This window comes from Protopterus annectens, chromosome 1.part1 (genome assembly GCF_019279795.1).
Source record: "Protopterus annectens isolate FY-2018-M chromosome 1.part1, PAN1.0, whole genome shotgun sequence".
NCBI lineage: Eukaryota > Metazoa > Chordata > Ceratodontiformes > Protopteridae > Protopterus > Protopterus annectens.
The window spans coordinates 710,609,569-710,636,101 of NC_056726.1; positions in this window are offsets into that span (position 1 = coordinate 710,609,569).

Consider the following 26,533-nt stretch of genomic DNA (forward strand, 5'->3'; position numbering starts at 1 on the left):
TCAGGTGTGTGTGCGTTTCTGATGGGTGTCATCAGCCACGGCTCCAGTGCATAACATGCATCCCCCACAAGGTGTCCATGTGGGATGTCCCCATTGGCAAATGTCTGGTACAGCTGCGTCAAATGCCAGATGTGGGAATCATGGTAGCTCCCAGGGCAGCCAGCACACACATTCATTATTATGTCCTGGGCATCACACACGACCTGGCAGTTGATGGAGGGGAAGCCCTTGTGGTTAATGTAGGCCCTACCCCACTCACCGGCTGGTGCTTTAATGCATATGTGCGTGCAGTCTATTGCACCCAGTACCTCAGGGTATTCCGCTATTTGCTGGAAGAGACACATATTGCTGGCCAATACCTCACAGGCATTGGGGAAATATACATGATCACCGACATGTGCTGACATGGCATCCAGGAACTGGTGCAGTACCCTGGAGGCTGATGCCTGTGATATCCCCATCATATCACCAGTTGGTCTTTGGAAGGTACCTGCTGCTAGTAATCTTAGGCCAACACATACCTTGGTTTCCACTGGGATGGGTTCCCCTCTGTTGGTTCTGTGTGTGAGGCGTGGCCTGCACAGCTCGACTATTTGCTGCAGGAGCTCTCTGTCCACTCTATAGCGCTCTACTATCTCCAGCTCATGTAACCCGTGGTAGGTGACCCTGGACCTGTACACTGTTCTCCGTCTCCTCACTGTGGGTTGTCTGGCACCATCTGCATTGTCACCACCCTCAGCAAGTCGCCTATGTCTCATTACGACAACTATGGCAGCCCCTAACATTTCTGCTCTGAGTTCAGCTTTTTCAGTTTTCACTTCTAATAGCTTACTCCTGTCTTGCAGTGTCTCTTGAGAGAAACATCCTGCACTGCTGTTTGCAGAGTTTTAAGTGCTGGGCTGGGCTACTATTCTGCCTGTGTAATTGCCTGCTTTTAATTGTTTTCACCTGCTAGCTCCAGCAGTATTCCCTGCTAGCTTCCTACTAATTCTGTTGCTTCCTTTTTCCTTTCTGTTTCCTCAGGGGGGAGCAGCGTGCATACTAGCAGAAACGCGCTCACAGTGGCTTACACACGTGCACACATGCTTTCACGGTTCAGGATCTGCCTATTCGGGTTAAAACGTGTGCACACCAGCGCAAACAGTCTTACAAGTCTGCCAACAGGCTCCCACATGCTCAGTCTGCCCTACATGCACACACACTAGCGTAAACAGTCTTCAAAGTCTACCAACATGCTCCCACATGCTCAGTCTGCCTTACACGCGCGCACACTGCCCTACTCACGCTTCATGGTGCGCACACGTGCGCATGCACGACCAGCAAGAAACTCTGGTGTAAGTAACAGTGTACCCCTTCCATTTCTTGACTTTCCCATGCTTATCTTGTGGCACTCCTCTTTCCCTGATCTGTGTCTGTCATCTGTCATGTTACACTCACCTCCAATGAACTGCATTTCTTTCTACCATTCCCCCCTGTGATGTCACCTATCTCCTACTCTATTCCTCCCCCTTATGTATCTCTTACACTACTCAGACTGTGCTCATTTGCTATGTGACTGTGGGATTCAGTATCCTAACCCTCATTTACATGAGATTGCCTACTAATGCTTAGTTACATGTCTTAGACTCAGCTTCCCCCCTTAGCAACCACTACACGGTGGCCATGTTGTTTTTGGTCTGCTGGTCCCTGCATTGTCATTCCATGTATTGCATAAAACCCACATTTGTGGGTTTATAACCTTCATTTTTATGTTTTATACAGCGCAGCCCGTTAATTTTTGCATCGGGTTACCTTGCCAATGGCCACATATTTGGCCATTGGCATGCTGCCTGACACATATGCACCCTTTATTTGGAGCTGACATGGCTCCATTGTGATTTTTGCAGAAGAGAAGAGTTGTCAACTGAGTACATTTCTGCAGCTAAAACGTCTCTTACACGAGCTGGTTTCTGCTTCGTGAATCGCTAATATGCCTCATTTGCATACATTTCGGCTGCAAGTGAGGTATTTAGCATATCCACGCCCAGTCCGTGTAAGAGACGTTTTAGCTGGTCTCTTACACGGAGTTTCGAGTATTAAACCCAATGCCATTCTCCTAGGTGATCGAAACGTACATTACCACTAGAGCACAAGCACAGAGATTCCTGGACTTTGTTAATACAAATGCCTTGGATCAACTGGTCAGAGTACCCACTAGGGGGAATAATATCTTGGATCTTGTCCTTACTAATATGCATCTTGCACCACCCATTGTGTAACTTCATCATCATTTGTTAGGTCTGACCATAAAGTAGTCTCCTTCAAAATAAACTGAAACCAGAGATCTCTTCCATCCAACATACCTTTAGAAATTTCTTAAATACAAACTACATACTCCTAAGTGATACATTGACAAGCTTCAAATCCCTACCAAATCCAGTTAACTCGACTGAATATGCAGAAATGTACACTACCACACTGTACCAGCATGTAAACAGCTGCACAGATGCAGCTGCCACCCACAGTAATAAGTGCAGAGCAAGCCCCAGAAACAAATCCACATGTTCGAACCATAATATCAACCAGCTTTATAATAAAAGGGAAAGAATTCTGACCAAAAGTAAGAAGATTTAGTCCCAAAATGTTAGAGCCCTTGTCACTGAAATAAACAAAACTCAGGAGCTTAATAAGATCCACCAAAGCAACGTATGAGGCTAAAATAGCTATCCAAGCCAAAGACGATCACAAGGCATTTTTTAGTTATGTTCATAAACTCAAAAGCACAACAAAGCAATGCATTGAGCTGACTGTGAGTGATGTTACCTACACTGAGGCTGAAGATATAGCTAATCTACTGGCTAGTAAATTTAGCTCTGACTTTACCTCTCTCTCCCCTCCATCTGTCCCTCAAGATGTACCTAAAACTGGCTCACCTCCACCTATAACACAATAACAAGTCCTAAAATCATCCCAGTGATGCCAATATCTATGTTTTACTATATAGATATATATATATATATATATATATATATATATATACACACACACATATAATATATATCATTTTATTGTGATTAAACAGTTACTTAGTACCTCTTTTCTCATATAATGCTCTCTCCTAGCATACTTAAATGATTCTGTTAGCTGTTTTTAGTTCAGCATACCTTTTTCTTTTTCTACTGATGTCACATTGTGTTTGTATCTGGAGCTTTTCTCCCTGGGTCTCCACTGAAAACGGGCCACTGGCTTAGTCGGACACTACCTGGTTAACGCATGTAAAATAAATAAATAAATAAAGTATAAATAAATAAAAGTGCTATCAAAACTAGAAATACTGCATCAATGGATCTTGACAATATCCCTGGATGCATCTTAAACAGCACAAAGAACCATTTAGCCACACCTCTAACTACACTATTCAATCTCAGCCTCCATACAGGTTTTGTAAAAAGCAAATGGAGAACAGCTACAGTAATTTCCTTGTATAAGGGAGGACCTTCCACAGACCCAGGCAATTACAGACCCATAAGACTGTCCACCCTCATATATAAAAATTAATCAATCAGGACATAGGGAACCATTAAACACTAGATCCATCTCAGTTTGGATTTTTTAAGGGCAGGCTGTGCTTACTCAACCTGGTGGAATTTTTTGAAAAGGTCAAGAAAGCACTGGATGAAGACAAAATAGTGCACACCACATACCTCAATCTGGCCAAAGCTTTTGACACAATTCCCCACTCAGGTAGAAAAGAAACTCTAAATGAACTGGAAATAAACCTCTGTGTCATCTACTAGATTGCCATCTGGCTTATGTACAGGATGCAGACAATCAAAATAGGGGAAGTTACCTTCATAAAGAGACCAGTCACCAGTGGAGTGCTACCTGGACCTGTGCTGGGACCTCTCCTGTTTTGCATACACTTTTCTGAAGTAAAAGCCAATACCAAAGGCCTCTGGCTGATTAAGTTTGCAGATGCCTGCAAGCTAGAAGCAGTCACGGAATCCACAAATGACTGCCATCCTGCAGAAAGATTTGTTTCAAATAAATAACTTGTCAAAATCATGATCTGAAACTAAATGACAAGAAAATGCATTATTGTATCCTTTGGGAAATCATCTACCCCAGGGAACTACATATTGATAAAAGACTTCTAAGAGTTGACCCAGTTGTTTTGGATTTGGGAACTTATGTGGACAGTGAACTATCTTTTGGCCAAAAGTGTCTACTGTTGTAACAAAAAGTCTTTCTGTGTTGCACAGCTTATAAACCAAGGAATTATATCTACATCTGTAGATGTCATCGTCCTCCTTTACACACACCTCCTTATGCCAATCATGGAATATAATGCCCCCTTCGGCATGCATCTGTCGAAACATGCAACAACTGGAGTGCCCACAGAGATATCTTACTAAAGGATGCAAGGCCTAAACAACATGTCCCACATGGATCAACTCAAACCCTGTCACTATACTTGCAATACTACAGACTGCTAAGAGGTAACGTGTGTCTGGTATTCAATGCATCCTTGACCCATTATTGATGGACTTACCGCACATTAGAATGCTCAGTCTAGGGATCTAAACCTCTTCTGCAGCATCAACTGAATGGTTTGGGAAGGACAGGTATATTTCTCAGAAGATATTGCGGCTATAGAACAAACTCCCTATCCACATAAAACAAAGTTCATCCCATGTCCTTTTTCAAGTGCTACTTAGATATACAGATGGAAAACAGAAAATTTATCCCAGGACTGCCTTCTGTACTATTAATGGAGAGGTGCAGCTCCTAAATGCTTTATCCCATGCATGGATCCTCTCAAATTATCTATGGTATGATCCCATTTACTCTCATTAGGGGTAATGTATAATAATCGACCATGGGATGGGTAAGACCAAGCTATAACAAAATGGGATAGGTTATTTAGAGCACAAAAGGGAAACTGGCTGGCTTAGAATGGCCCGCAAGTGCAGCTAGCATAGTGCTTACCTATGAAACTATGGACCTATGAAGAGATTTGATGGTAAGGGGAAGTTGATTTAAAATGTGACCTAAATCTCCCAACCTTCCTTTTTAAGGGAAATAAATTTGTCTTCCAACTCCGTTCTCTTTTTAAAAAAAAATAAAAAATTCAAACAATAAGGTGTCAACAAGCATGATTAAAAATGAAAAAAAACTCCAGAAAGAAAGGGAAAGCTTTTCAAAAACCATGGGTAGTCTCAAAAGTCAGAATGACTATTTGCCTTTTCACCCACTACCCCCTGGCAATTTCTCCCTCTATCTGAGTCTGTCTCTTCATTTGTGGAACCAGTCTAAGTTAAATGGGTTCTGGAAGTCATTCAACAGGGAACACTTTACAATGGAAGTCCCTTCCTCCTTTGCATGGGATTCCACCTTGCACAGTAAACCAAACATCCCTGCTTTCTTTAATTATGGAACAAACATTATTTCAGGGAGTCACAGAACCAGTGTCCACCTGCCAGATGAGCATAGGATTTTATTCAAGGATTTTTTTGGCGATGAAGAAAGAAGGGACTTGGAGTCTTGTACTACAACTTTCCTTTCTCAATCTTTTTGGCAGTGTCACAAAATGTTATCCCTTCATACCTTCTTATCTCTTTACTAGCTTTCATGGTAAAGCTAGACTTAAAAACTACCTACCATTGTATTCCCACTGGCAAACATTTCAGATGTTTCTTAAGATTTTCTGTATCTGGTTTATATTATCAGTTTTCTGTCGTATTCTTTGGAGTATGTACTGCTTCAAGGATATTTACAAAGTGCCATGCTCCCGTAATTCCTCATTGTTATACTTGTAGGCATTTATATCTTTCCTTATTTGAATTACTGTCTTATATTTGCAAAGATTTTTTTTCCAGCTGTCAAGTGTCATTAGAAACTGTTTAAAACCTTCTCCTCAGTCTGAATTTTCAAGTGAATTTACAAAAATCTTCTCTTATCCCATCTCACAGAATCGTTTTCCTGGAATGTATGTTAGATTTTGTTCTGGGAAGTGCAGCCCTTTTTCTTCCACAGTGGAGATGTTTCAAAAGTTTTCCCTGAGTTTTTTCCAATCAAAAACAGGTATCTGCCAGCAAATTTTTCAGTATTCTGGGGTACATAACTTTGATTCTTATGATTCCAGACTTCACAAGAGAAAACTTCAGTGGTACCTCAGGTCAGTCTGGACTCAGCATCTGCATCTTTTTATCTTTTCAGGTGCCAATACTCAAATTTGTAAGGAGGAAGGTCCTAGGGTGGGTAAACAAGATATCTCAGAATCAGGTATCACTTTCTCCCTTCTGCTGCTTCTTCACTCTTTCAGAAGAGATGCTTCAGTCCTGGAGTGGGGAGCTGTGTCCAAAGGGATAAAATGCAATGTATGTTTCAGGACAGATAAATGCACATAAGTATCAAGATGATATTAGTAATAAATGCATTGAAAGCCTTAAATCATAGCCTGGGAGGTAGCAACTCAGCTCAGTTTGACTTTTCAGGCATCATACATTCTGCCAGAGCAAAACATTATAGCAGACCAGCTAAGCAAGATCAGGACAGACCCTCACAAATGGGAAGTGCACCCAAGTGTCTTCCAGGAACTGATCCAACTATAGGAAACAAGTAGATCATAAGGAACATTGCTCCACATACCTCTCAGCAAGTGCAATATGGTAACTAAACAGCTGCTATTCACTAGTCTCTATTCTCTATCTTTACAGTGAAGGAGTTTGGTGGTGGGCATTTATTTATTATTTATCATTGGATAATGGGTATTGGGCGGCCACGGTGGTGCAGTGGTTAGCATTGCCGCCTCACAGCAAGAGGTTCTCCGGTTCGATCCTCGGCTGGGGTGCCTTCTGTGCGGAGTCTGCATGTCCTCCCTGTGGTCGCGTGGGTTTCCTCCGGGTGCTCCGGTTTCCTCCCACATCCCAAAGACATGCTGCAGGTGGATTGGACACTCTAAATTGGCCCTAGGTGTGCGTGTGAGTGTGCCTTCTGTGGAAGGTTGGGCGCCGGGCTGGCAACTCGACACCGTAAAACTCCACTGCCATTCAATGTGCGGACAAGGCGATCCGCTGTGGCGACCCCTAACCGGGAAAAAGCTGAAAGAAGAAGAAGAAGATTGGATAATGGGTATTGTGTGTGTTTATGGAATGTGAACCACCTCTTACATGTCATACGTGTTATTTTCTTTCTTATGTTATTCTCTGATACCGCTGTACTATGTTATTTGCACAGCATTTCTCTCATGAGCTGACATTTGTAATTTCTTAGGCTGCACTTGTGTGGTCCTAAATGACAATAAAGTTCCTTTGAATCTTTGAATCTTTCAAACTGTAGACACTTAAGAAGAGACTCAAAATCCAGGAAGAATAAGTACATGGTACATCATGTGCAGGGGTAAATCAGGCTGAAAATAGTAATGTTCCAAAGTAGGGAGAATCGAGACTAGTGCTGCTCGCTGAGAGCAGGCAGTTTAGAAATTTTGTTCATGGATTCCTTGCAGTCATAGAAGACAGATGTTTTTTTCATTCCCATGGATGGGAATGTTCTTTCCACTGATATCCTGAATTCTTCTAAAGGTTCAGATTGGACTCCCAAAGACAGTACTGGTTACTCCCTTTTGGCCCAAGCAACAATAGCTCTCCCAGCTTTTAAAACTGGCCACGGTAAGGTATCGACAAGCTTTCTCATAGACTGGATTTACTCGCACATGACAGTTGTTTGATACACCTCAGCTAGAAGTCTCTACAACCGATTGCTTGGATGATAGTATCTTGATTTTTGTAGGCACCTTTTTTCTGAATACATGCAGCAGGTACTGAAAGAGGCTAAGAAAACTGTTACTAGAAAATCATATAGGTCTAAGTGGAAAAGATGTTCTTGTTGGTGCCACTCCAAGGACCAGGACCTTTTTGAGGTTTGCTGCCTCTGGTTCTTGATTGTTTGTGAGAGTTATTGTACTCTGGCCTTTCTTACTCTACAATCAAGATTCTTTTATCAGTGATTTGTGCTTGTCTGCCCTTGAATCCCTCCTTTCTTCCTATTCCCAAGTCAGTTTTTGAAGGGTATTTTTTATGTCCAACCACATAGAGAACAGGTGGCTCCTCCTTGGGATCTGAAGTCTGTGCTTGAGAAGCTCACTCGTTCCATTTGAACCAACTCAGGCTGATTTGAGGTTTTTAATATGGAAGACTGTTTGACTCACTGCTCTGACTTCTGGTAGAAGAGTATTGGCGTTACAAGCTCATGATGAGTCAACACCTCCTCATTTTCCACAAAGGCAAAGTTTCTTTGAGAACTAATTCTTCTTTTATGCCTAAAGGTTCTCAGAGTTTATCTTCAGCCACTCTATTAGTCTCCTAGTCTTCTTTTTTTCCAGAACTCAAAACAAGGGACGTCAGCAGCTCAGATACTAGACAAAACTCAGTTCTTCAGGAAAGCTAGTTTATTTTTTGTCTCCTACGCAAGAAAGTACAGCTGGTATCAAAGCAGACACATTTGAGACATTTTTTGGCCTATTCCACCAAGGATTTGGCTTCTTATTTGGAGTTCTGCAAAGGGCTGGATGCTAGAATTATTTCAGAGGTAACAAATTTGTATTCTTTTCATACTTTTGCAAGCAATACCAACTGGTTTCCTTTTCCAGGTTCAGAACAGGCTGTAAGGATTGCTCTCCATAGGCACCTGGATTATTAACTTCATTCTACTCCCTTTTTTGTATCTAAGTTATAGCAATCTACTCAAATAGCATAGTCTACTGCAACAGTGATCTAATGTTAAATATACTATGTTTGTGCAAGTAAATTTGCATAACAGCAGATATTATACCAGATCACTTTTGTAGAAGCAATCCCCTCCCTCCAGCCCCCTATCTGTACATGTTATGTTGTACTGTTAGGGTGGGGTTATACAAATCTAGTTATATATAAAGATACAGGATGGTGCAGTGGAGTTTTTGCCTCACAGCAAGAGGTTCTCTGGTTCGATTCTCAGCTGTGGTGCCCTTCCTGATTCTCAGCTGTGGTGCCCTTCCTGTGGAGTCTGCATGTCCTTCCTGCGTTCGCATGGATTTGCTCCAGTTTTCTCCCACATTCCAAAGACATGCAGTAAGTGGACTGGACACTCTAAATTGGCCCTAGGTGTGAGAGTGTGTGGTGCACCCTCTGAAGAGAGTTGGGCCTTGAGCTAGCAATCTGATTCTGTAAAACCAGCACCTGCTACAGAAACAATGAGTGCTGAAGGGTACTTGTTGCCCAATGTGCTGAATGTACAGGAGTGAATCCAGGATATAGATATAGACAAACAAGCATTAGATGAGTCCAGAACACTCCTGTTGAAAGTCCATAATTAATATTTTAATAAAAAGTCCATAATTAACCTTTTATTAATTTTGTTTTGTTAACCGCTTGTCCACCAAAAAACAAACAAACAAAAGCAAATCAATCCCACCCATGTGGAGGGCTTCACTCCCCCTCCCCACTAAATATATAAACTCCGAGTTCAAACTATTTATTATTTATTTATTTTATATTTGTTGACTGGGATAGTCCTACTGGATACATATTCATTTTCAGTGGAGGCCCGGGGAGAAAAGCTCCAACATATATACATACATTCAGAAAAGAAAGAAAATAGAACAAATAAGAATTAAAAAAAAAAACTTTTGTTTACAGAATTGTTCCAAACATCTAGTTATACAGATACATCAAAAAGATGAAAATAGGCTTAGTTAGCAAATACAACCTCTTAGTGAGGGTCCAAGTTACATGCGTCAGGTAGATATTTACATATTATGTACTTTATGATAAAGGTATCTTAGTATATACCAGTTCTGTCAACCAAGTACATAGTTGGACTGTATCTAGAGATTGCTACGGTTAATTAACTATAGTAGAGAGGGCAAGGGAATTTAGTACCAGGTTTTGCAGGAGGGGGCTAATCAGGGCTAGAGCATGGACATAGCCAGTATGATATGAAATGGAGTTTGAGTCTTTTCTTAAATTGGGATAAGGAGGTCATGAGAGTAAGGTGGGCAGGGAGAGAGTTCCATATCTTACCGTTGGCATTAGCTAATAGGGAATTTCCGGCTGAATTGTTAGATTTGACTGTTTGGACAAGCAGTCTATTAGATGAGTGGAGTGAGCTAAGATTACTGTATGGGACGATTATTTTTTCCAGTGCAGGGGTGTCACCTGGTTGTTTGAGAATTTTATATGCTCTAATAAGCTGGTTTAGTTGTAAAAGGCTCTGTAGTTCTATCCAACCTAGGTCTATTAGCTTAAGGCAATGGTGCATCCTTTAATGTGTGCCAGTGGCGAATTTTGCAATGTTATTATAGCAGCTGGAGAGGTTACTAAGGTAAGATTTGCTAAGGTTAGTAAGCATGGGCAAGGCATAAAGAAGGGTAGAGAGAAGATGAGAGTGGGCAATAGCTGCTCGAGTCGGAGGAGTTAGGAAATATTTTATACTATAGAGTGACCCAAGTTTTTTGTTTACAGATTTAATGGTTTGATTGATATGTGTATAAAATCTAAGATTATTATCAACTATTATTCCTAGGAGTTTAGAATTGGGGTCTGGTGAGATGATAGTTCCATCATTTGATGTGATGGTAAAGGTTACTGCTGAGGATTTGTGGGTGGGTAAAAAAATTAAAAGTTTAGTTTTTTTCGGGTTTAAGATCAGGCACCTATTAGAGAGCCAGTTTTCAACTATGGTAAGTGTGCTCTGAGTTTTTAACAGTAGATTTGTTGGAGAGGTGTCAGAGCATACCAGGTGGAGTCATCCGCGTACTGAATGCAAGTAGAATCTGGGATGGCTGTGTGGAGATCATTGATAAAGATTAGAAAGAGAAGGGGTCCTGATATAGAACTTTGGGGAACTCCTAGGATATTTGGTAACAGGCGAGAGAACTTGTTCTGCCATAAAACGGCTTGTTGCCTGCCATTCAGATAGTCTTGGAACCAATGGAGAGCTTGATTATCTAAGGATATGGTTTTCAGTGTGTGGATAAGTAGTTGATGGTTGACCATATCAAAAGCTTTGGACAGGTCTAGAAAGAGAGTTGAGGAAATGTTGTTATTCCGGTTGTGGTTAATGACATTGGTGAAGGAAAGAAGAGCTGAGGAGGTACTATGATGGGGTCTAAACCCATGTTGAGAGTTGGTCAACAGTTTGTTCTGAATGAGATGGTGCAGGAATTGTTTGTGCACACACTTCTCCATAATTTTAGCCAGGGGAGACAGTATGGCTATGGGCCTGTAGTTAGACAATTCAGTAGATATACTACCTTTATGGAGTGGTATGACATATGATATTTTCCAGAAGGAGGGAATGGTGGCTTCTGTTAGAGATGGGGTAGGCTATAGCATCTACAGCTATTTGCAGATACTCAGCTGGAAGAAGGTCGGCTGAAAGTGTGGTTGGCTTTAACTTCTTTAGTAAGGATTGGATGAGGGATGTAGAAACCGTTGGAGGCTGAAAGATAGTGGAGAATTGGGTCTCGGAGTATTAGCTATAGAGGCACCAGGAGTTAGCTGTCTCTAGCAAAGAAAAGGGTAAAAGTTCACCATGGTATCCCAGTGGTTAGTTTCCTGGAGTGAAATTGCAATGTTCTGGGTGTTCAATAATGTGGTCTCAACATTCTGAATTTCCAGTAAGTGGTTTTACGATTATATGAAGTAGATCCATTAAAAGCAGTGCTCAGCCTTAAGAGCGTATCTGAAAGGAACATTAATGTAGCTTTGCTGACTTTGGTTATAACCACTACCAACACCAAATAACTGTACAGTACAGCAGAGTTATGATCACTGACACACAGGGATTCACCACCGTACTCTCCACCAGAACGAACAGACACACACGCACGCATGCACACACACTATATATATGTTTTCTAGAAGGGGCTAATATACAGTTTTTAGAGTCACTACCCCTTCTACTTTTATAGTAAAACACGGCCATCAGCCAGTCAAATCTGGCACACTGAGGTCACTGTTCTTAAAGTGAGCCAGGTGTACTATTAATTCATGAAAGCTATAGCTAAGCAGTTTCAGTCTTCAAAAGATAGAAACCAACAGTTAGAATTCACCAGATTTTTGCAATTACCTTACAATGCATCAATAAGCAGCCAGGAAAAAGCTTTTGACACTGAATAATAAATTTTTTACTAAAATAAATTAGGAAGTAGAGTTTGGAAACTATACACTTGCACAATGAAATACTCTATATATGCATGTGTGTGTGTGTGTGTGTGTGTGTGTGTATATATATATATATATATATATTTTTTTTTTTTTTTTAATTTACTTTTTTAATGTGGCAAGTTCACTAAACAGAAATGTTCCTTTTCAGGTGTGACTCAGGAGACTGTCTGGATAAGTGACTTGCTCAGGGGCATCACTGTAGAAAAATTGAGGCTGAAGGATTCAAAATCTGGATTACAGACAAGCAGCATAAGACAACAATATTCAATACTATGAGAGCTAACCAAATGTAAGTGTAATCTACCTCCTGCTTTTATTTTTACAGGCATAAGCTCAGACTATGGGCAGCAAGCTACTTTCTTCTCATCTGCAGACCATGTAAATATTTTCTACACTACTCCAGCATCTGTTAAATGTCTGCTAAACATTCCAAAATAAGAGCAAAGACTTACTAGATCAACTGCTGAGGTGAGATTCAAAATGACAGCGTCCCACACACCTAGATTGTAAAATGTTCACAGATAAATTACACTAATTACTATAAAAAAATTATGAATGATCCATGAAAACAAGGTTATTTTTCCAAGTGTAAGAATCCAAAGGAGAACATTCCAGGTGAGTCATTGCCACCATTGCTGTTTTGCTATGACCTCACTCTATTAAGTTTTTCACTTAACAGGCATGGTTACAGGTACAGTTTGACCTAATTAGTAAATCAGTCAGTCAATAAAAACAATCTTGTAAATTATATCTTACCTCCTTCTTGAGGCTACTGTGAAAATATGTAGCTCATCTGAAAAATACTAAAAAATGTGACTACACTAGTTAAAACCTTTTCAGGTGATATAAGACTGATACTTGACCATGACAATGTGCAAAAGCAACACTTACAGCAGGAAAACTGAAGCAACAGGAAAATATCCAACTGGGAGAGGAATGTGACACAACTGGAAGAAGAAGGGAACATGCAAATATGTGCAAAAAATGAAGGATCAAGCCTGCACTGATTGCATACAGGGATAAATCTCTGACGAAAACCAAGGTGACCAGAGTTTCAGTAGCTGCTCAGACACTGGACAGTGCCAGCAGAAATGATGGACCATAGCCAAGGGGAAGGGGCGGTGGTTCTCATCTGGACTGTGCCACTGATTTGCTGACAGAGCCCCAGCTAAAGAGCAGAAGCCCATCATAATGCAAGGAGACAGTGCCAGGAAAATGTGATCACGGCCACCCAAGCTGGTGATGGCAGTCCCTGTTGGTATTTGTATAGCAGAAAACATACAAGAACTTAGCATAGGTGACCCTAGTGGTGATACATGTGCCCATCCCACTACCAGCAATGGGATTAGGCTTAAACAAAAGTGGGCACGTCCTTGATAATGGATGCTCTTATCTCCAGCACTTCCTCTATACACTGGATTGTAAGTGAAAATATCTACTGATGCATCTTTAAAACCTTTATTATGTAGTGGATTTGTTGTTGGACATCCTTTTTTATCTTTAGAGAGCAGATATCATTATGGTAAACAGTATTTTTTTGTTTTTTTTGCTTCCCATCTGGCATTTGTGGTATAGAGTGGAATGTCTTTTCCCAAGAATATGATAATCACATGTGATGTCCCAAACAGACACTGTTAGAATTAAGTAATCCCTGAAAAAGCTGACTTCCTTATTAAAGGATATTGCAGTAGATATCTCCATTATCAAGGCTGCAGTGGCTAACTGCGATCAGAAATTAAAGCAGTTATGTTAGCGATTTCAGAGAAACAGGTGGTCAAAATCTCTACCAGTATCACAGGGATTGATAAATTTATGGCCCAGGCTTGGCAGCTGGAAGGCAAGCTAAGCAATACAGAAAATCAAGCAGGGTGAAATAATTTACAAGTGATTGGCCTACCTGAAACATAGACAATATGTGCTTCTTGGCTTTTGAGAGGAAGGAGCTCTGCAGGTTATTACAAGTAGATACCCCCCATAACAAAGTGTGGAGAAAGAGTAGTGGCTAATCAGCCAAAGGCAATGTATCCCAGACATTTTTTTAAATGTTTATACTACAATGGCAGAGAAATCATTCTGAGGGTTGCAAGGGAGCATGAGGCTAATTTATCACTGGGTGGCCATTATGCTCATATTATTCCATATTATAATGCAGTTCTTTTTGCTAGAAGGAAGTCAATGGCAATATGTTGGAGCAGGGCTGGAATTCAGAGTGTCACTGAGGTATTTGTAGAAGTGACCAGGATTACTGGAGGTAGGCAGACAGAGAATACAAAGTATGAGAGGCATATCTCTACCTTGACATAAGTCGCCACAAAGTATCATAGAAAATTATGTTTATATCACATGGGATCACCCATTACCAACAGTTTAAAAGATAAATGCTAGAAAACCAGCTACATTGGTCCAAGAAAAGAAGACAAAAGTAGCATTGGTCATCAAAATCACCACACCCAGTGACTACAGTGTCTTGCGTACAGACAGACACAAAGTTATAAAATATCAGGATCTGCAGGCAGACACGAGAGCAATGTGAAAGAAAGATACCCAGGCATTTCCAATAGTAGCAGAAACAATAGGTCTTATCAAAAATAATCTAAATTGTATTTATATATGTTACCAATCCATGTAACCCCGTACAAAGTGTAGAAGGAGTCACTACTGGGCACATTGCGGGTACTGTGAAGAGCACTTCTGGCTGAAATCAAAGATTGAAAAAATACTAATCTCATGAACATACATCGTACTTGACTCAGGAATGGGATCCATTCTCATTATGGTATTAAAAACCCAAAAGATTTGGAGAAATGGTAAATTGACCCCTCTATACTCAATGAAACTAGCTAACCAGGGTGGATTGTGATGTAAATTGTTTGAGGCAAAGATTTCCTGTTCTATCTAGGTGGTTGCATCTAATGGACTGCTGTTGATGACACCTTCTCAGGGTTCTGAAGGGGATTTGCATGAAATGGATCTAATGGGAGAGTACATTAGGAAAACACAGACTACATGGCTGCATCCTAATCCTGTGCCAGGCTCCATTGACCAGTAAAATGTGCATCGTCTCTTTGGTGATTTTCGACTTGCTGGACTGCAATAGTCTCTGTTAACAACTGGTCATAATTACTCACTAGGTCTTAGCTTTTTTTTTTATTTAATTTTATTTTTGGTCACCCTTAGGACATTATTTAACTTTTCAGACTCCCCAGTGCTCCTTATTCACCCAGGTCCACCAGCTTATCTCCTATCTACCTGGACTTATTCTGGTATTGTTGGAGCCAGTTGTGAATCCTGAGGGCTCGGCTGTCTTTTGTATCCACTCTGGGGGTTCTTTATATGCCCTATCCACTTCCTTCTGTGTCTCCCATACTCATTGATTACCTATGAGGCCAACTTCACTCTTTGGGAAACACCTTCCTAAGGAAGCCTCATCGACAAAATAGCTTCCCATCTGGGATGGACATACCCCATCCCTTTCTGGCACTCCATCAATCATCTGAGTCACTAACAGAACCCAGGTCCATGCCCTATCCACTTCCTTCTGTGTCTCCCATACTCATTGATTACCTATGAGGCCAACTTCACTCTTTGGGAAACACCTTCCTAAGGAAGCCTCATCGACAAAATAGCTTCCCATCTGGGATGGACATACCCCATCCCTTTCTGGCACTCCATCAATCATCTGAGTCACTAACAGAACCCAGGTTGACTTTGCCATAGTCAGGGCTTTCCTCCTCTACACCACTAGATCAGCCCAGTGTCTCAGTTTAAGTACTTTTTAATAGGTTTGGGGCATTTTAAAGAGTTGCGAAATTGAGGTCAAGATCTGTGCATAATTATAATGGCTAGAGCTATACTTGGTTACCATTTGAGTAGGGTGTGTATGGTAATAGTTTGATGTTTGCTTTTCAGCTATCAACTTCTTACAAAAGAAAATTGCAGGCAATGGTTCCACTGTATTGAAACACTTTTTATATAGTGGTGGGCTCTTATCTTTTGATATTACTTCATGATTGCTGACCTTAAAGTAGCTGTAAAGTATATTCTGGAAGTTATGTGATGTCTTGTGCATATTGTTGACTCAGGTGGAAGGGTCAATACAGATTTGTGATTTCTCACCACATTGTGTTTATCCCTGTATGGGGTGAAGTAGATGTGAGCTTTCTTTTTGTTTTCTGCAGTCTTAATATGAATAATTGTTTTAACTTTAGTTTCATTAATGTAGGTCACTAGTCAAAAGAAGGATAACAGCTCTGATGGGGGTACTTTTGTATCTCAGGATTTTTCCAATATGGTTAGAGTAACTCCTAATGTAAGGAATTAATGGACTGGACAAAGAAAGGTCAATAGTGTCTTTGATTTAAAGAAAAACAAACCTGTATGTTTACAGGAAGCAAAACAGAAGTCTCCTCTCCCCTACTTGAAATAGTGGAAAGGTGACAAGTAATATAGCTGTGTAAGAATGGCTAAAAAAGGAGGGATACCGTTTTAGTAAGTGTCTCTGGGATAGAAAGTAGAAGTTTGTAAATACGATTGACAGGGTAGAATGATCTTGAATGTGACTCATACAAATATGGGCACTTTAGTAGTGATGATTTATTACAGGCCAAACAAGGACATTGAAGAAGCATGGAATTCCCTGGTCATGCAGCTTCATATTTTTTATGATAAAGGGCATCATTTCATTATTGGGGGGATTTTAATGCTATATTGGACCCTTTGTTGGATAGTTTATCAAGGTAAGTGGAAAACATCCACTCAATTCTCAGGCTTTTCACACTGCCATATAGATGTCAAATCAAGCAGATTCATGGTTCATGGGGGTATTTACACCCAAGCCCCTCTTATTTATACTTTTTATGGGGAAAGGGTGGCAAGTAGAACAGACAAGTTCTTGATTTTTAATGATCTGTCCACATGACTGCTTGGAGTGCAGTGTATACCAGTGCTTCTCAGATCATCCCTTGGTTAGAACTGATACTGCACTGAGGGATTTTTTTTAGACCAGCCTTAATGTGGAAGTCTGAGTCTACTCACCTATACAATCTATACAGGAATAAGGTTACTGATACTGGGTTAGCAATTTGTGTGGACTCATAGGAGCATAGCAGTAAAAATGGGTTCTTTTAAGATTGCTTTGCAGATATTTTGTTAGATTTATAGAACTTAAGCACAGCTAGAATAGTTGGTATTTAAAGGTCAGGAAATGTAATTGAAAAGGTTGTATAGGATATCCAGGTGCAGAAGCAAGACCTTACTGGCTTAAATGTGAAGTCTCACTGAAAGGCAGTTGAGCTGCAGAAAATTTGAATGGGAGAGATAAAAGACTTTCTTTGGGGCTCAAGTTATTATTTCACCCAGGGTTCATGCTAAGATATGTCAAGAAGGATCTGTTGATTTTAGCTACTATATAACTATATTATGCTGGAGAGAGGATTACTAGTAGTATACAGGCTACTAACAACCTTTTTTATAGTGAATATAGGATTTTACTTTTCACAGACTGTTTTAATTTTTTGTGCTGGTAAAAGTTTTCCTAAGAAATTTCTCCTGAGGACAGACAGCTGTTAAAAGATAAGATGCCATTAGCACAGATTTGAGAAGTGATTCAAGACCTTAGTGTACACAAACCACCAGACTTAGATGGGTGTAACTCTTATTTTTATTAGGCGTATAGAAACATCTTGGCAGAGGCTCTCCAGGAATATATGACTATGCAGAAAGATTGGGTAAATTCCTGAAGGAGATGAACAAGGCAAAAGTTACTTTTTGCCTACACTTGGGAAGGACAGATATTGTGCAGTCTACAACTGGCTGATGAAGATATATGCTAAGATCCTGGCTAAAATGGTAGACAGGATTTTACTAATTCATATTTTCAAAACTCATCAGGAGTTTATAAAGGGTAGAAACCCAGACCTGGTGAGAGTATGGTTAAATATTCAGATGTTAGAGCAACACTATAGCAACCAGAGTTCCCACTGACTAATTTCCAAAAAGTTTTTGATCATACCAAACAGATGTTTCTTCAGGCCTATAGAGAGGGTTGGATGTCATTGTCAATTTTTTTTGAAAAGCAAAACTTTTGCATACAGGGGTTGCAGCTTGCATTTCCACAATGGAGTACTCTCTGCATCTACATACTTGGCTCAGTGTACTAGACAGGGATGGCCCCACTCCCCTTCACTTGTCTTGGCAATACCATCTTTTGATGCATCCCTAAAGTGCAGGCACATTAGTGATACACTAATCTAATGTATGCTTCTAAGACTATTTTAAGATTTTGGTTTGCAGGTGGCTTACACCCATGGACGAGTTTGTAGGTAGTGCTAAATATCTTTCAGGAGTTTGCTAGGGTACGAGGATTGAGGTTAAATATTACTAAAACTAAGCCCCCCCCCCGAAACAAAGAAAGCTTACAAGATCGTGAACAATTCAAAATTGTCATGTGCAGTTGTGTCAAGGATGGAATTAGTTGGGTATTTGGATGGATTTAGACTTCTCTCAAATACTTCAGTTAAACACTAAACCTCTGTCTCAATTTCTGACTCCCTAGACACAAGATGTGGGCTGAACTGAGTCTTTTTTTTTTTTTTTTGAGTAGAGTTTACATTGTGAAAACTTTATTGCTACCTAATTTTTTTTTCTTATTCAGCATTTAACACACATTGTTTTTATAATTTATAAAGGAATGGCAGAACATAATTATGAGTTTTGTTTGAAAGAAATGTAGTCCTAAAAAAAGGCTGGAGCAAGTTATTTACTCCTTTAGCATCAGGAGGTCTTGGGTTCCTTAATTTACAAGCATGCATGAAGGCAGTGGTGGGGTAGAAGTATGTGCAGTTAGAGAGAGTAATTAAGTCTATTTGGTTTCAGGATGAACTTCAAAATAGGCTTTATTTCAAAATGGGTAACCCTTCTTACAAGGTTTATGACTTAGGTGGATTAGAATTATGGTTTGAAAAACAGGTTAGGTGCTCAGGAAGAAGTGTGAGATGGATGTGGTACTTGTCTTTATCTTAACTGTGGGCTAACCCAGGAATTTTGATAAATGATTTACAAGTATAATTGGATTGCTAGAGGGCTGTTTTTATTATGAATGTCATATGCAAAAAAAAAAAAGTTTCTCTATCATCTATGCAGGTGTTTGCGTAAGCAGAAAAGGACACAAAATAGATTAAATAGGGGCAAGTTTTGCAATTATGAACATGTCCTTCAAGATTACATAGCTGTAAGTCACAAGACACACTCTGGTTGGAGGATGTAAGACCTTCTGATGAGATGCAGCAGAGTCAGGATTCTAAGGTATGGCTGAGATACTTTGCCATCGGACATTATGCATAACACATGGCAGGAGTTACTATAATGTTCATTAAGTGAAAAGGATGAGGAGAAGATGATGCAGTTATCACAACACAAAATCCTCTTCTCCTACAGTAAGGTTAATGTATTTTACATTTATAATTGTGGCAGTCCATCCTACTATTTATTTATTTATTTTATTTATTTATTTATTGGGGGCTTGTTAGCAATGTGGTCATCTACAATTTTACAATATTAGGTTCATCTGCAAAATTTAACATTTTTACTAACAAATGTAGAATAGATTTAAACTAATTAGATACATTTACATATGTAATTTATATACAAGTAAATATACATAGACTTGTAACAGTATGTACAAGTGAGTTTTATATATACACACAAATATTGTGTATGGTATGCTAGTGGTATAAACAGATTTGAAAGGCAGTACAAAGTGAAAAATAAAGGTGAACATTGTTACTTTTTGTCACATGGCTTGATTTTCATTTTTAGGTTTTGTGTACATCTTCAAGTACCACACACAGTCCTGCTGCTGCTGGAATTGTCATTTGAAATAGGCATCTTTTAAAGCTTCTCACTTCCTGTCCTCATCTGGCTATTTATAAATGCATGTCAAAATTTTGTTCAATAGCCCAGGTTGTGGAGTCTACATTTTCTGCTGAAGAATTTCTAAGAAGCCTTTTACTCTGCTTGCATTGTATTGAGGGTGGTTTGATGTTGCTCTTTCCTTCTTGCACTGCATCGATGATGGTCTGATGTCACTATTCTAAAGGACCACAATGGACAGTAACTGAAAAAGATACATTTTTTTTTTTAATTTTAAAAAAGTTCTATACAAGCCAAACCTGTGAGGGCCACATTAATGACATCACTATTTTTTTTTCCTTTAAGAATAAATGCCCTTATGGGGGCAGAGATGTTTACGTGATCTTGTTTTCTTGGAAAATCATTTCTTGCCTATAATTGTGAAAGCACAGATGGTGGGATTACAACACCCTACTCCATGTTGCCAAATCAGTCTCATCTGCTTAGAATGGAAGTAGTAGGAATCAAGTATGAAAATCCTCAGTAAAAAAAAAACATTTTTTTTAGTGACTGTTTCCAACATGTGTACACCATTTAAGTTAAACTGAAGGAGGATATACATATAACTGAAAGTTAGCCTTCAATAATACATATTTTGAGATTCAAGACCTGTTTTCCATTTGGCTTACAAAATTCAGCTTTTTAGTGAAGCTGCTGTCAGTAGTTATGTTTATTCACCTTCAGATTATAACATGTTTAAAGCTCCAGGAAATGGAAAGGATCCAGATTTATATGACAGCTATAGATTTTAAGCTTGAATAGCTTTATGGCTTCAATGGGTGTTGTGAAGATATGTGAAGGCTGTCAGCCTAACTAGATAGGATTTTGTAGATAATTCTGTCATTTGTAAATATTATAAGCCGCATGCTTGTTTCTCTTTGTTAAATGTTGAACTTCAAAAATGTAACCACATTGTACTCTGCTGGAAGAAAGCTGATAAGTCGAGCAATGTACAATGCTCAAAACTTAGAGCTGAGATGTCTGGATGAAGGAATTCTTGTTATTGTTTTGAGACCAGAGTTAATTGCTAGAAGTTGCATGTATAATGACTTTTATTGCTGTAGCTTACTGATCAAGTGCAAGATCAAAAGGGCTGCTAAACTCTGTAGTACTGTGTTATCCATTTAAGGACAGAGAGAGACTCAAGAGCATTTTGCATTTGTCTTCAAAACATCCGACTCACCAGCACTATGTGTTTGTATGCAAGTAGGATCTTAGCCTTCAGTGTCTCTCTCAGAAATAGCTAGGAAATAGTAAGATTAGGCTAGTTATTTTCTGTACTGATGTCAGAACTATTCTACTGTATTTTAAGCATTTTCCTGTGATCTCTGAACTCTCTACTAGTACTGCGTAGTAATTTGCATTGTCTTGTGTTTTTATTTATTATGAAATATTTGTAAACCTTTCAACTGTGGCTGTTTTGTGTACAGGTAATTTAAGCTCTAGAGTGCATTGCATGTATATAGTGATACTGTACAAACCACTCTAAATATGCCTTACTGTTCAGTCACACTTACCATTTGGATAATAATATTGCACAGTAATAATTGGACACCCCTTGATAAGGCCCTTATTAGTAGCTGATATTAGTGCCTGGTGATGGTGATTACTACCTTATAGCCTGGCAGGAAGGGGCACAGCTGGAAAATCTGTGCCAACCTTCCCCAGGACCATCTGTGTGTTTTTAACTCATATCTTAAATTGTGTGTGTGTGTGTCAGCTACTCGGGCAGGGACAAGAAGTACTGGGTGGACAGAGGGTGCTGGAGATTTTAGCTTAACCACTAGGCTGTGATCTGTACCCTGTGCCAGTGGGGAGTCTTATTGGGGGTCTGAAGAGAAAGGGAGAAACCAGCCCTAGACTGACTGTGATCTCTGTGTACTCAAGGGAAATTGTATTTAATGTGTGTGCATTTGTTATCCTTCCCAATGTGGACAGCCCTCACTGGTGTTAGTGGTGAGGATCATGGCTCCTTGACTGCTGGGCCAGTGCACAGGCATCACATATTAATTGTTTGGCAGTGGTGGGATATCCACACCACATATTAATTGGTTGGCACATACTAATTGGCTTGTAGTAGTGTGGATAGTGAATTCCTGTAGCTTGTGTACAGTGATCACTGAAGGTGTTTTTGTACTCTAAATCAGCCACACAGTGAATATTCTGAGTTCAGATCACAATTGTTTTATTTCTTTTGTTAGCTTAGTTAGGCAGGGAGAGCAGGCAAGTATGTCAGTAGAGGAGTATGGCAAGCTGTCAAGGAGCCAGTTGGCTGAGATGTGCCAGGCTAAGGGACTGGTGCATGGAGACCTGACTAAGGCAGACATGATTGCAGCTTTGGTCATAACTGCATCAGAAAACAATAAGGAGGGCAATCAGACTAGCCGTGGAGATGTACCACACACAAAACTGTCTGCAGAGGACTTAAAAATCCATCTGGATCTAAAGAGAATTGAGCTGGAGGCAAGGCATTTGGAAACAGAAGCAGCAGAGTGACTGAGAAGTCTACAGGCTGAAGGGGATGAGAAACTGCTATGCCTGGAAGCTGAGGAGAAGGAAAGGCAGAGGCAGCATGAAAAGGAGATGCTGACACTTCACCAGAGTCATGGAGGTAATTGGTAAGGGAGTAACTGGACCCCAGAAGCACAAAAGGTCAGCAAATTTCTTCTGCAGTTTACAGAGGGGGATAACTTTGATAGTTTCATTCATATGTTTGAGAGGGTATGTAAAAAGTTTGATGCTGACCAAAGGCTCTGGGTACAGTTCCTGACCCCCTTACTCCATGGTAAAGCTGTAACTGTGCTGTCTAAATGAACTGATCATGAATGTTTTTATTATACTGCTAAGAATCACTTGCTAGAATTTTTTAATCTAACACTTGAAACTTATAGGAAGACATTTTGTGAGCATAGATGCAAGGCAGATGAATGTGTGTGAATATGTTGCTGAACTGAGAACATATTTTCATAGGTGGGTGAGAGGATGTCAGGTCACAACTTCTGAAGGGTTGGCAGACCTTTTGGTAAGGAAACAAGCCCTTAGCACTTTGCCTGAGGACATGAGGATCTGGTTAGCTAAGACAATGTGCAACTTCATCGGAGTTGGGGAAGAAGGGAGACCTATACGTAGCAAGCAGGGCATCCCTGCACAGGAAAGGAACCCCTAGTACTGGCCATGGGTCTAAAGGAACCCATGGTGGGCAGCCCAGACTGTCCCAACAGAATCTATCAGTAGCAGGACAAGCCATTAGTCCAGGTACATTTCCAGGACCTATGGTTAAATGTTTTGAATGCAACCAGTGGGGCCATGTGGCATACAGATGTCCACAGAGGCAAGGTGGGGAACAAAAGGTGAGAGCCAGTAAGTGTAAAAGGCAAAATGCCAGTAGTAGGTTGTTTTGAGACAAGAGTACCAAACTACCATCCTGTAGATGTCCTGATGGGAAAGGATTTTTGATGAGGTAGTACCATGTGTTTATGCAGTTACATGCAGCCAGGCTTTGATAGAAGCATGTGGGTCTGGTAGCCTTGGGGGAGACCCAGACAGCCCACATACTTGCAGCCAGGACTGATGAGGTGGTGACTTCAGGGAGGGAACTACTCTGTAGCAGTGGGACTGAAGGTGAGCTGCAGCTGCTTGTGGGTACTGATGTTCCCTTGGACAGAGTGACTGCAAAGGTAGAGGTGAGTAGTAGTAACCAGGTGGACAGAGGTGCACCTCTGTCAGAAGATGCCAGACTTCCTCTGTAAGGGAAGCTGGGGAGGGTTACAGAGAGTTGCAACAGGCTCAGCTCTCAGACCCTACATTGGAAGGCCTGAGAGAGGTAGCTAGTGAGGGACCTGATTTTCAAGGCAAGGTGGAATCTGTATACTGGGACAAAGGGTTAATGTATAGAGAGAGGACCCCCGAGGGAGGGCTAGAAGGTGAGAGAATACAGCAGTTGGTAGTGCCTAGAACCTATGGTCTGGTGCTTCTAGCCATAGCCCATGATATTCCCTTTGCAGGTCAGATGGGCATAAAACGTACAAAGAGACATATTATGCAAAACATTTATTGGCCTGGAATTTCCAGAGATGTAACAGGTTACTGCAGGACCTGTGAGCAGTGCCAAAAGGTAGGCAAAGCAGGAGACAAGGTGAGAGCTCCTTTGATGCCTTTGCCTGTGATTGAGGAGCCATTTCAGAGGGTAGCTATGGATATTGTGGGGCCTCTATGTACCCAAAGTTCCACAGGGAAAAAGTGTAACCTAGTGGTAGTAGATTATGGTACAAGATACCCTGAGGCAGTGGCTTTGTCCTCCAATGAGGCAGAAAAGGTGGCAGATGCTTTGTTAGAGATTTTCAGCAGAGTAGGTGTCCTAAAAGAAATACTGACTGACAGAGGTGCCAATTTCATGTCATACCTGCTGGCTTATCTATGGAAGTACTGTGGGGTGAAGCACCTGAAGACCACCTCCCTACCATCTCCAGACTAATGGTCTTGTTGAGAGGTTAAACTCTACAATCAAGTCCATGCATTTGCAGACCAGTTTAAGAGGGAGTGGGACAAATATTTGCCCCATCTGTTGTTTGCTTACAGAGAGGTTCCCGAGGAATCCACAGGTTTTACACCCTTTGAGCTGCTGTATGGAGATAGGGTGACGGGACCTCTAGATTTAATTTGAGATGAGTGGGAAGGTAAGTGTGAATCTCCCAATGAGTCTGTTGTGGCATATGTCCTAAACCTTAGGACAAGGCTCAGGGAACTCATGGACTCAGCCCAGGAGAACCTGGCAGAAGCCCAACAACAGAAAAAGGTATGGTATGACAGGACTGCTCAAGCTAGAGAGTATGCTGTAGGGCAGCAGGTAATGGTTCTCATTTCTGTAAGACACAACAAGCTGCATGCAGTTTGGGAGGGACCCTACAAGTTGGTAAGAAAGGTAAGTGAGGTTAACTACATGGTGGAACTGCTAGGCAGGAGGCAGTGGCACAAATTGTATCATGTTAACATGATGAAACCTTACCATGATAGGAAGGCCCTTGTGCTGAGTATTTTCAGTGGATTGCAGGAGGAGTCTGAGGGAGATCTGGTGACTGATCTCCTTAGTGAGGCTTGGAATGACACCTCAGTGGAAGGGGTAGCAATGTCCCAGCAGCTATTTCATACCCAGGTTTGAGAAATCCAAGCAGTGTTACAGGACTCTGGGGACATGTTTACTGGGAAACCACGGTACAACCACCTGGTGCAGCACCAGTTGGATACAGGACCCCAACGGCCTATTAGGCATGAGAGACTCAAACAGACTCCGAGGGAGGAGATACAGGAGATGTTGGAACTAGGGGTAATTCAAGAGTCCAACAGTCCCTGGAACTAGGGGTAATTCAAGAGTCCAACAGTCCCTGGGCCTCCCCAGTGGTGCTGGTGCCAACGAAGGATGGCAGCACCAGGTTCTGTGTGGATTACAGGAAATTAAACAGTCACACAGAATTAGATGCTTTCCCCATGTCTAGGAGAGATGAGGCCCTGGAGCAGCTGGGTGGGGCTAAGTATCTTACAACCACTGATCATACTAAGGGTTACTGGTAGGTGCCCTTGACTCCCAGTGCTAGAGAGGTCAGCCTATGTGCCTCCTTTTGGCTTGTAAAAGTTCACAAAGATGCCATTTGGGATGAAAAGTGCCCCAGCAACTTTCCAGAGGCTGGTAGATTATATCCTACCAGGACAGTTTGCCCTTGCTTACCTAGATGATATTGCCATCTACAGCCATTCCTGGCAAGAGCATCTTCAACACATCAGGGAGGTGCTGGGAAGACTACAGAGGGCAAGGTTGACCATTAAGCCCAGCAAATGTCAGGTGGGTATGGCAGTGGTCTCCTACCTGGGGCATAGAGTGGGGAGTGGCAAGATCAGGCCAGAATCTGCTGAAGTGGAAGCCATTCAGGCATGGTCTGCACTGGTTACCAAAAAACAGGTGAGGGCATTCTTAGGGACAGCAGGGTACTACAGAAAGTTTGTCTCCAGTTATAGTACCACAGACGTGGCAAGGAAAAACAGGCCAGATAAGGTAGTGTGCACCCCAGGATATGAGCAGGCATTCCAGAAGCTTAAAGAAGCTTTGGGAGGACCCCCTGTGTTAGCCAGTCCAGATTACAGCAAAGAATTTGTTGTGCAGGTGGATGCTTCGAACCATGGGGATGGGGGCTGTACTTAGCCAGATTTCTTTAGAGGGAGAAGAGCACCCAGTGGTTTATCTCGGTCATAGGCTCCAACCCAGGGAGGAATACCAAGCAGCTGTAGGAAAGGAATGTCTAACCATAGTGTGGGCAGTGCAGAAACTTCAGCCTTATCTGTATGGAAGAAAATTCACTGTAGTTACAGATTACAATCCCCTAACATGGTTAAACACAGGCAGGCAGGCAGCCAATCAGCAAAATGCCAAGTTTCTAAGATGGAGC